The sequence below is a fragment of the Bos javanicus genome, chromosome 15, assembly GCF_032452875.1.
Source record: "Bos javanicus breed banteng chromosome 15, ARS-OSU_banteng_1.0, whole genome shotgun sequence".
Taxonomy (NCBI): domain Eukaryota; kingdom Metazoa; phylum Chordata; class Mammalia; order Artiodactyla; family Bovidae; genus Bos; species Bos javanicus.
In genome coordinates this window covers 74,869,712-74,882,141 of record NC_083882.1, presented here as the reverse complement: position 1 = coordinate 74,882,141, position 12,430 = coordinate 74,869,712, and positions in this window count along the sequence as shown.

The window sequence follows — 12,430 nt, the reverse complement described above, 5'->3', positions numbered from 1 at the left end:
ATTCGCTGAATTAGAAAGCGTACATTGATCTCAAGAATAATATTCAGTTAACAGAGTTACAGGTGGTAGGCACATGTGGCAGAAGCTGGGAACGGGGACCAGGAGTGAGTGAGGCTCGTGAATGCTGGAGTCCAGGCCTCCCATTTGACAGATGGGGAGGCTGAGGCCCAGAGTCTGAGTTACTCGTTCAAGGTCACAGAGGAAGTTAACAGCAAGGTGAACATGTATAGCCTGATCTTCCCATTTCAGGAGTGGCTTTTCGCATTTCCCTTCTACATTCTTTGTTCCATCCATCAGTGGACATTTAAGGGGTGCCCAGGGCTATTAATGGCTTGTTCTGAAGATAATAGAACCGAGGACCATTTTTAATGACTGTATCTCCATCACCAGAACAGTGTCTGACAGGAAGCACATTTTAGACACATGAATAGAGAGGAGAGAACACACTGAACCCCAAATCCTTCCCTGATGAGCACGCAGCACTGCGGGGAGACGAAGCGGACCCCGGGAGGCAGTGGCAGGCTGTGGAGAACACCTGCGGGCATAAATCTCTGGTGGGACATGCCCCAGCCTACCCCGGAGGAGCAGTGGGGAGGAGGGCGCTCCTTTGGGATCCGGAGCCAACGTGGGCTGCGTGGGGCAGGCCGGGCTGCAGGGAGCAGCAGAGCGCAGAGCTTGGTGGATTCCCTCCTCCAGAGGACGTCCGTGGCCGTGGGCTCTAGCGTGGGAGTGAAAGCTCAGGGCCCGCGTCTGGCAGCTCTGGCCTGGAATCTGGTCCTCGCCACTCGCCCAGCACCACCTTCCTTACCATCTTCATCATCTTCCTCCCTCTCTAAAAGGCTGACATCAGGATTGAATGAGACAGTCCTCCCAGAGCGCTCGCTGTAGCATCGGATCCATAGGAGGAGCTCAGAAGATGCTAATGCCTGGTACTTTGGGATAGCGGGGTCAGGTTCATTGATGGGTTAGGAGTACCAAGAGGTCTACTCTGCATATTTCTTGGTAGCAACTTTCCAAAGCTGTCTGTTCCTATTTCTTTGAGGAGACTCAGTGACGCTAAAAGGTCCTGCCCCTTTGAGTTTGGGGCTGGAGAGTCTGGGGAGGCTGCATCAGGAGACTGGAGAGAGCTGAAGAATTAAATGGGTGATGGAAAGGATCTCAGAAGGCCCAAGCCCATTGCCATGACTGCGTAACTGAGCGGGGACTAGAGGCCAAGTGCATGGGCCCCCTGCCGTGTGTTCCTACCAGCTTCCCACAGTTCCTAGCAGCTTCCAGACTTAAGAAATGGAAGTTTACTTGCACTGGCCAGGCCTTTGAGAAATGACATGTCACCCTGGCATTGTCGCTGAGCTGGCCCTGAATGACTGAGGACAGAACCAGAGCCTCAGTTTACCCCTCTGCAGAATGGGGAGAAAAGTACTGCCCAGTCCATCTTACTCGGTGACCTGAAAGTCAAATGAAACCATTCTTTCTCTTTGATTCCTCCTCCGATCATTTTGATTATTCCGATTTCTGAGCTGCGTGGCTCAGCCTCTGGGAGCCAGGGGACACCTAAGGACTGAGCAGATGCCCCTCAGGGCCCGAAGACTCGGAGGAGCAGGGTCTCAGAGATCAGGCCTCAGGGCTCTGCGGAAGCGTGGGGATTCTTTCCCAGGGCCCCACCAGAGAAGGATTTATGGTTTGGACTGCAACGTGGTGAACTGCTAAATATGCAGATTATGGGTACAAATCCGGGGGTGGCTGGAAAGGCAGCCAGGCGGGGAGGCAAGGCGGTGGGGGGTGAGGGGGTTACTGGAGGACTGGCTGCCAGACCTTGTGTGGGGGTGGGGCCCGGCTGCTCCAGATGGGGCTGCAGATGTGCATACGGTGGGCGTTCTGGGGTGGGGGGAGCTCGGCCCCTGTGGCCTCACCCCACCTCCTCACCCTCCCCGGGCTTCCAGACCAGGTCCGCTGAGCTGTTCCCCTCGCGGCTCCAGCCAGTGAGACCCTCGGGGCACTGGCTCCTTGAGCAGCTGGATGATGGGAGAAGTGGGGAGAATGGACAAGAGGGGCACGTTCATTGCTCAGATGGGGAAATCAAGGCACAGAGACGTGTTAGGGTCACGTCCCCAAGGCCACAGGGTAAGGTGGCGACCGGGTCTGAAAGCCAAGGCTGGTCTCTGGACTCTTGGTTGGCTCCAGGCACGCCCAGGTGTGGAGAGGGGTGACTCAGCCCGTGGGAGCTCGGGTTCATATTCCAAACAAGCCAGGGCACCAGGCGGGGTGTGGGGGGTCATCGCCATCTCACCCGTGAGGACCAGGAGACAGCTGCCCGAGGCGCCCCGGCTGGAGGCGTAGAGCTGGGTCTGTCCCAGGGCCGGGGAGGGAGGAAGGGGCCGGCATCCTTAGACCAGCTGGAAGTTTCTGGAAAACAAAGCTGGGTTGCCGGAAGGGAGAGGAGTCGGGATGTAGCTGTAGTTTAGGTTGAAGTTTAGGAGCGCGAAGCTGCAGAGGATCCTACAGTCGCAAAGGCGTGTACGGGGCGGGTGGCGTCGACGGGGTGACAAGGCACCGAGAGGCCCAGTCATTCCTTCACGGGACCCCGCCTCCGGGTGAACTCATAGCACATGGACCTGAGGTCCTGGGTCCCTGCCCAGGGTGCCTGGGATGAGAGAAGCAGTGCTGAGACCTGAGACCGCAGCCTTCCCTCGACCTTGGACGAGGTCCCTCAGCCTGACGCACAGCTGGTCCTGAGAATTAGGTGGGCTCCCCCGGGTGGCTCAGCTGGTAAAGAATCCGCCTGCAGTGCAAGATACCTGGGTTCAGTCCCTGGGTCGGGAAGATCCCTGGAGAAGGAAAAGGCTACCCACTCTGGTATTCTAGGACTTCCCTTGTGGCTCAGCTGGGAAAGAATCCTCCTGTAATGTGGGAGACCTGGGTTTGATCCCTGGGTCGGGAAGATCCTCTGGAGAAGGGAAAGGCTACCCACTCTAGTATTCTGGCCTGGAGAATTCCACAGACTGTATAGCCCATGAGGTCACAAAGAGTCCAACACGACTGAGCACCATTCACTTCCGAGGATTAGGCAGACTGGGGGTGCCTGGGGTCCCACCCCATCCAGCTGTTGCCTCCTCCCCACCTGGAGTACCAAACCGCAGGAGCCCCACCCATGCAGAGGAGATGGCCCACTGTCCCGAGCGTCCTGTTCCTGGGTCCTAAGCCCCCTCCCACTTGGCCTAATGGGGACCAAGATGGCAGTCAGGAAGCAGGACATCAGAGACTCAAAGTTGCAGGCTCTGGGATGGAAGGGCAAACCCACCAGTAGGAAACGAAAAATGAAATTGGAAGCGCAGAGCCCACTCAGGTGTCTGAGTCAACAAAATACTCCCAGGACCACCGGTTGTTTTCTCAAGGCAAAGGGGCACCGCCCGGGACATGACTGGCGTAGGTGGATGCAGATACCCTCGTCACCCACAGCAAGGGCTGCCAGAGGGAGGGGGACGGCTGGCCCGGCCACGCCCTCCTTCACGGCAGGATTCTGCCCCCGAGGACTCTGCTCCACCCGCTCGTGGGTCCCCACGTTGTACCTTTGGAGGCACACATGGCTTTGGGGGAGGTATTCTCAAGGACAGAGTAAGCTAAGCGTGAACTGGAAGTCTGAGAGACCCAGGGACGAACCTGAGTCTCTTGTTTGCTGTGTGACCTTAGACGAATGGCCTAACCTCTCTGAACCCTGTAGAATAAGGGTTGCTGTATGCCGGACCTGGTAGGGGCTCATTAAAAAGGTGTTCCCCCTTCTTCTGTTTCCCCTTGAGAGGGGGCTTCCGCTGCCCCACCCCTCCTATTGCCAACGCACTAACAGGCTCCTTCTCCCCCGGCGTACTTCTTCCTCATTGATAACAAGATTATGAAGTGAAGTGAAGTCGCTCAGTCGTGTCCGACTCTTTGCGACCCCATGGACTGTAACCCACCAGGCTCCTCAGTCCATGGGATTTTCCAGACAAGAGTACTGGAGTGGGTTGCCATTTCCTTCTCCAGGGGATCTTCCCGATCCAGGGATTGAACCTGGGTCTCCCGCACTGGAGGCAGGTGCTTCACCGTCTGAGCTACCCGGGAAGCCCAACGAGATTATAGGCAAGTGCATACGTAGCAGTCTTAGTTACCAGGCCCTGTTCTGGGTGTTTCCATCACTGCAGGGCAAACTGAAGCACAGAGTGGTCAAGTCACTCGCTCAAGGTCACACAGCAACGAAGAGGCCAAGGAGACACAAGTCTAGACCTGTGGGGACCCAAGGCTTTGCTTTTCAAGTCTGCCTCTTCTAATGAATCATAGGCAGACTTCGGACTGGAAAGATCAATAAGGTGCGGGCAGGGCAGTGGGGTCTTGGGACAGAGGGCATAGCCTGGCGGGGTCTGGAAAAGAGAAGGGGTTCAAGGGCAGGGCTTCTCTCCTCCCAGTTCTGCAGAGGGGAGGATCTGCCCCGTGCTGCTGTGTGGCTTATGGGACTGGGGGCCCGGGGGAGGGTCATGTCGGAGCTCTCAGGGGGCCAGGAAGGCCAGGAGAGTGTCAGAGACAGGCCCGGACCTCGGACACACATGGGCCCTGCTCGCTGCTCCTGGAAGGGCAGGGATTTCTCCTCTGCCTTTGGACTTATCAGAAGAACCTTCAAGCAAATCTCCGAGCTCCCGAACGTGGCCTCCCCACGCTCGACCCCCCACCCCGAGCCAGCCGTAGCAGAAGGGCTCTCATGCTGGGAAAGAATGTTTTCTCCCCCATGTCACTTTATTGAGTTCAGCAGAGCCTTTTATTTCTAATTCAGGAAGTGTCCTGACAATAAAGACATCATCGATATGTTAACTCACTTCTTCAAAATCTCAAGCACATTCTGCAGAGAGAGCTTCCAAATGGAAAACAACATGGCAATAAAGCTAGCAGCGTGGGCCGGGCTGGCGCTGTGTTCATGGCTGGGCTCTGAGCGGGGAGGGAGTGCAGAGCGGGAGGGGAAAACCTGACAAACCCACCAGGAAAGGCAAACTCCCACCATCCCGTCGAGACGCTCATCCCACAGCCGGCCTCCGTGGCTGGGCATGGCGTCACTTCACTTCCATCTGCTGCAGCAAAGAAATTACAAGAAGCCATGTCTCCGTGTTAGCGCCGTTGGCCGTGCTATTAACGCCGTTAACACACTCGCAGGAGGACATTCGAGCTCATTCTCTGACTTCCAATGGCCTCCGTATCTGTGAAGTTTTTTTATTGCACCCAGAGGCCTGCAGTAGGATTTGTTTTCAGGGACTCATTCAATTCAGGCCTCCCAGCATGCTCAGGGGGCCTCCCAGGTGGCGCTAGTGGTAAAGCACCTGCCTGCCAATGCAAGAGCTGCAGGAGACGCGGGTTCGATCCCTGGGTCGGGAAGATCCCCTGACAGAGATAATGGCAACCCACTCCAGTATTCTCGCCTGGGAAATCCCATGGACAGAAGAGCCTAGCGAGCTGTGGTCCATGGGGTCACAAAGGTCGGACACGACTGAAGCGACTTCGCACATCACACTCTCGGGAGCAGGGGACATCTCTGCCCATTTTACAGGTGCGGAAAACTGAGGCTTGTTCCGTATCACACAGCTCAAAGGTGAGAGTCAGGATGGTGTCCAAGAGCTCAGACCCAAACGCCCTTGCTGAGAGGAAGACTTTGGTTGTTGGAGGTCAGTGGCGGTGTGTGTCGGGGCGGGGGGCCTCCAACCTGACAGCCTACTTTACCTTCAGCTTCAAAGTTGAGCCAACTTCTCGTTAGTGAGAATCTACTCATCCGTTCATTTATGTGACAGATGCTTGCAGAGAATCTTCTAGAAGCCAAGGCTTGTGCTATTGTAGGGATAGAGTCATTAAGGAAAACAGCAAGCTTCCTTGAATTTCAGGATCTGGCCCCTTCTTGCCTACCACCCCTTTCCTTACAAAAGAAGAGGCAGCTTTAACCGCCCCTCCCCAACCCCGATCCTCCTCTGATCCCTTTCCCCTCCATGTGGGCATGAGACAGGCTGGTGCCCCCTACTCACTCCCCACAGCCCACCCCCCACCTCTGCCCCGGATCCTTCTGGTTTCAGCTCTGCCTGGGACAGGCCAGGGGCAAGGGAGCCCCCTGGGGAGCCTTGAGCCACAGCCCAGGAGGGGGTGGGAAGGGAAGCGGGGCAAGCAGAGGTGTGTTTTGAAATCTGCTTCCTTTTGGCCACGCTTGAACTTCCAAGCAGCCGGGTTTGACTGACAGGCGCGGAAAGGGAGCGCCGGCTCCCCGTGGAGCCCCGGGCAGAGATGGAGGGACTCTGTGGGGCTCGGGGCTCCAGGGCCCGCATCCTCTGCCCTTCCCTGCTCTCAGCCAAGCAGAGCCTGGGGGCCTGGGTCCCCTCTCTCTGGGCCCAGGAAGTCCAGGCTGGGGGGTGAAGGTCTTGGAGTCCCAGACAGGAAAATCCCAGAGTCGCTGCAAGCCTGAGCCCTTTCAAGGAGTCTGGTCAACAAAGGCAGGCAGCATTTACTGAGGGCATACTGTTTATTCTTAACCCAAACGCTTATTAAAGGAGTCCGTCGTCAGAAAACCCTTCCGCTAGTGCCCAGTGTATACACAAGCATCGTGCTACGCTGTGCTTAGTCGCTCAGTCGTGTCCAACTCTGAGACCACTTGGACTGTAGCCCGTCGGGCTCCTCTGTCCATGGGATTCTCCAGGCAAGGATACTGGAGTGGGTTGCTGTTCCCTTCTCCAAGGGATCTTCTCAACCGAGGGATCAAACCCAGGTCTCCCGCATAGCGGGCGGATTCTTGACCAGCTGAGCCTCCTGTATGTATACAGGCACACGGGCTTCCCAGGTGGCGCAAGTGGTAAAAAACCTGCCTGCAAATACGGGAGACATAAGAGATGGGGATTTAATCCCTGGGTTGGGAAGATCCCCTGGAGAAGGGAATGGCAACCCACTCCAGTATTCTTTCCTGGAGAATCGGACAGAGGAGCCTGGCCGGCTGGTGTCCGTGGGATCACAAAGAGCTGGACACGACTGAAGCGACTTAGCACACGCACACGCGTGCATGCACGTGTATGATCAGCTGTATGCATTCCTGAATGAACAAAAGAGCTGAGGCTTGACTCTGCTGTCTGTTCAGCTCAGATCTGCCCCCTGCTCTTTCTTTATCCTCTGTATCTCAGGGTTGATTCCTGCAAAGGACATCTCCGAAGCTCCCTTGCTGACCGGCTTCCTGTTATCCTTGGCCAGTGGGATGAGCTGGTTAGAGATTAGAGGGCAGGAGGCAGGGCTCCTCCAGCTGTCATCTTGGGTAGTGTCTGTACCACCCCTATGCTCCCGGGTCCTGGGGACAGGAAGAGCCCCCTCTGTGTGCCAGTTCCTATGGGCAGCCCGTGCCTAACTGCGATTCCAGCATCCTTCCCTGATCCTGGTTCCTGGGCACTTACTCCTCGGTCCCTCTAATCCCAGGGATGTTGCAGCTTCCTGCTGCTACTTGTCCTCGAGTTGCCCCTCACCCCATAAAGTCTTTCGGCTTGGCTCTTCCAACCCCTTCGAAATGAGTGCCCTATATTAAATTCCTTCTGTGGAAAGAACTGCAGGAGTCCTGGTTTCCTGACTGGATCTAATAAAAGCCCTAACTATGTGCCAGGCTCAGGTTCTTGCCTTCAAGACATGTATAACCTAGTAGAGAATAAGGGTGTTCATCCAATCATCACATAAATACATACTACAGAAAGCAGTCAGGGCTGTCAAGGACAGAGGCTATAAAGAAAGGTCCTGTCAATGAGGCTGGACCTCACCTTGAGATCAGACTCCCCCGGAGGAATGGATGTGTTTTCAGGCACTGCGTGAGATGCTTTCCATCCATCAGTTAACCTCACGGCAGCACGGGAAGGTAAGGGCTGTTTTCTGCATTTTGTGGATGAAGGGATGAAGGTCCAGCAAGATGCAACCTTCCGTTGCAGCCCCACAGTCCTGGGGGGCCTGGTCTGTGATGGGGACCGGGGCCTGCCTAATCTTTGCCTGGCTCCATGTGGCCCACTGTCTGGAAATAACATTTTGCAGAGGAGGGAACAGGCCTAGAGAGGAAGAGTGACTTCCCCAGGGTCCCCACACCAGGAGAAGCCAGGTCACCCTGTCCTGGTACTGATCCCGGGGGCCACCTCTGCCCGGCGAACTTCTCCAGATATGCTCAGCTATAGACTCAGCACTTCCTCCCTCCCCCACCCTCTGCTTCCCTCCAAGCCCCAGGCTGAGGCCGCTCCAGAAACCACAGCTCTGGGCCCAGCGCCAGAGCCTGCCCCCTCTGCGACCCCTCTCTTACTGTCCTGAGTTTCTGAAACTCACTCTCTGTCTCGGGGGGAGAAGAAAGCTTTTGCAGCCCTCCTGAGGCTGTGTGTGTGTGTGTGTGCGCGCGCACACACGCATGCGAGCACGCTTACCTGGGGCACGTCTCTCCTGCAGTAGGAGGTGGGGGACCCTTCCAACCAAGCCTCACTGTGATTCAACCCCCGAAGAGTAATTCCCGTAGGTGTGAGCCCAACTTCCTGCTGCATAGATGGGAGGAAGTGAGGGATTGCGGGATGCTGGGGGTCCGGTGGGCTTTCCAGGGCTGAGTGAGCCCCTGCAATAGGCGCTTGGGGGCACGGGGAGGGGCCAAGGGCTTTCTGGCGGGGAGGCGGTGGGGACAGAGAGCAGCCCCTGGGAGAGCCGGGGAGGCAAGACTCCAGGACATCTGGGCTGGGGGAAGGTGCAAAATATTCATGCAGGAGGTGAAGGCCCGGCTCTGCATGGCCCTGAGGGCTCTGACAGGAAGTTAAGGCCTCAGGGAACAGGGAGTTTGGCTGGGAAAAGGCTTGCGGAGGGGAGCAGCCCCAGAGGGAAGCTGGCTGACGCCCCCTGGAGTCGACGGGGACATTGAGGCTGAGAGATTTGTTCAAGGCAGAGACTGGAAATGACCTAACTCCCAGTGCTTCCAACTTTCCACCCCATCATTCCTATATCCGTGCCAACCGGGAACGGCTTCTTTAAAAGAGCAAGCATCTTAGCCTAAGGTTCTGTGGGAGATGGGAGGCAGCACTGGGCCACAATAGCCAGCGTTTATTAAGCTCTCACTGTGGGTCAGAATCTGTCTAAATGTGAAGCTACAGCCTATTATACAGAGTGAAGCAAGTCGGAAGGAGAAAACAAATATCATAAATATATATATATATATGGAGTCTAGAAAGATGGAACTGTTGAACCTATTTGCAGGGCAGCAGTGGAGATGCAGACACAGAGAACAGGCTTTTGGACACAGCGGGGTGGGTAGGAAGGAGAGGGTGGGATGATCGGAAACATATGCAAAATAGACAGCCAGTAGGAATTTGCTGTATGACTCAGGGAACCTGGGGCTCTGTGACAACCTGGTGGGGCGGGAGGGGGATGGGAGGGAGGCTTAGGGAGAAGAGGCCATATGCATACCTAAGGCTGATCCATGTTGATGTATGGCAGAAGCCAACACAATACTGTGGTTATCCTCCAACTAAAAGTAGATAAATTAAGAGAAAATAGTACACTCACAGGTGTCGTCCCATGAGTCTCCACAGTAACTGGACCAGGTAGATGATATACTCATCCCCATTCTACAGGTGAGAAAATGGAGGATAAGGAAGGTTAATTCTTGCCTGAGATCACTCACAAAGGCAGTGGGAGATGCAGGATTTTAATCCAAGGAGCCCCTCGTGGTGCCACCAAAGGCTTGTGGGAAAGTGTCTCGGCAGCTGCCCAGGACTGTCCTCTGCGGGAACGTCAGCAGGGGCCTTATTCGTCCTCTGAGGCATCCTGGGCTCGACACGAGCTGTGGTTCCTCTGCCTTCATCCTTCCACCCGCTGCTCATCCTACAGGAGTTTATTGAGCATCTGCTACATGCCAGGTGCTGGAGACGGAGCACAAAATCGTCTGTTTACATTCTAGGGGAAAGATGGAAAACAAACAAAGAAATCCATAACGCCAAATACTCATACTGCTCTTGAACAGTCAAGAAAGGGGATGGAGATTGACAGGGTGGTATTTTAGAAACAGGGATCAGGGAAAGTCTCACTGGGGAGGTGATACCAAAGCAGAGCTGTAGGGAAACGATTTATCACAGCATGAACGAATTCTTCTCTGAAGGTCTTTCTAATGTCTGTCTTTTTTACCTGACTGTCACTCCATGAAAAAAAAAAAAAAACACATTTTCCTGTCTCATCCATGATGGTATCTCAATGCTTAGAATGGGACCTGGCGTATAGTAGACACTCTATGATCAATGCCTTGCACACAGCAGGTGAATGGATGAATGGATGAATGAATGAATGAGAGGCAGAAAATCTTCGCACACTGAAATTCTAATCGCACTCCTGCCCCAGAGAGGATGCAGAATTGTCAGTTTCCTCCTCAAAGCCTCCCTTCTGTAATCATCAGTGATGTCGAGCATCACATAACCTGACGAAAACCATAATTTGAAAAGACACACACACCCCAGTGTTCACTGCAGCACTATTTGCAACAGCCAGAACGCGGAAGCAACCAAAACGGCATCGACAGGTGAATGGATAAAGAGGTGGTACATTTACACAACGGAGTATTACCCAGCCATTAAAAGTAACGAAATTGGGCCATTTGTAGAGACACGGATGGACCTAGAGACTGTCACACAAAGTGAAGTAAGTCAGAAAGTGAAAAACAGCTATCATACATTAAGGCATATGGGTGGAATGTAGAAAAATGGTACTGAGGAGCCTATTTGTAGGGCAGGAGTAGAGATGCAGACGTAAAGAAGAGAGTGTAGGCACGGGGATGGGGAAAGGGGGGCACGGGATGAACTGCAGGGCTGGGGTTGACATAATACATAGGGGCTTCCCTGGTGGCTCAGACGGTAAAGTGCCTGCCTGCAATATGGGAGACCCAGGTTCGATCCCTGGGTCAGGAAGATCCCCTGGAGAAGGCAAGGGCAATGCACTCTAGTATTCTTGCCTGGAAAATCCCATGGATGGAGGAGCCTGATAGGCTATAGTCCATAGGGCTGCAAAGAGTCGGACACGACTGAGCGACTTCACTTTCTTTCTTTCTTTCTACACACATACATAACCATGTGTGAAATAGCTAGCTAGTGGGAACCTGCTCTATAGCGCAGGGAGCTCAGCTCTGTCCTCTGTGATGACCTAGGTGGGTGGGATAGCGGGGAGTGGGGTGGGAGGGACGGGTAGACATATAGCTGGTTCACGTCATTGTACAACGGAGACTAGCACAGCATTGTAAAGCAACTATGCCCCCGGTAGAATAATCTAAGAAAAAAGGCCCCCTTCCCACCCCAAAAGCAAGTGAGCAGGGAGCTTGAGGGATCCTTTGGGACAGGTGCTGAGAATCCCCACTTGTTAACCACCTGGGCCCAGAATAGGTGACTGAGGGAGCCAGCAGCAAGGCTGCGGGGAGATGAAGGGGGAGGAAGGAGAGCTAGAGACGGGACCAGCTCACGGTGCTCCAGACAGCCCCGATGGGCCATCACCCACACCCCTGTGGGAAGCGGAGCCCCCGCCAGGGCAGCTGAAGTGGTGACAGAAGGCGGCTTCCTCACAGCTGCACTGGCTCTGGAGCAGCAGGCCCAGACAGGAAGGGGTGGGGGGCACCTGCAAGCTCAGCATGGGGTGGGCACGGGGCTGTAGGCGGGCAGGCGGGCAGGGCCTTCCGGGAGTGTCCAGCGCTCAGGAGAGTCCAGCTGGCTGGGGGTCAGGGGCTTTACTCTACCAGAGGGAACACTCCCTCCTGGGTGGGAGGCGTTAAGGAGGGCCTGGGCTTTGGGGAGGCTCCTCTGTGGCCCAGTGCAAGGGCCAAGGGTCCACCTGCAGCCTCAGCGTCCCCCAGCCCTGCCCTCCTGAACTGAGATGGGCCTGAGAGGCAGAGGTGTGGGAATAGCCAAGGGGCTGTGGGGAGGGCATGGGATGTCCATGTCAAAAGCACTGGCTCAGCCACCTGCTGGCCGTGACCCTGGTAGGCATGTCCCTTTTCCGGACCTCAGTTTTTTCACTCTGTATAATGGGATGATCACCATAATGCTGACCTCACAGGGTTGCTATGGGGATCAATGGGGGAAGCCCCATTGCCCTGCAAATGGCGAAGTGTAGGCATTGGGTCAGTGCTTCCCTGGTGGCTCGGTTGGTAAAGAATCTGCCTGCACGCAGGAGATGCGGGTTCGATCCCTAGGTTGGGAAGTTACCCTAGAGAAGCAAATGGCAGCCCATTCCAGTATTCTTCCCTGGAAAATCCTGTGGACAGAGGAACCTGGCAGGTTATAGTCAACAGGGTTACAAAGAGTCCAACACGACTGAGCAACTAAACCACCACTGCTGCCACCAGGGGTTGGGTCAGGGGTAGGGAGGAAAAAGGAAGCATTCCCTGCTGGCCAACTAATCCCCCAGACTGGCG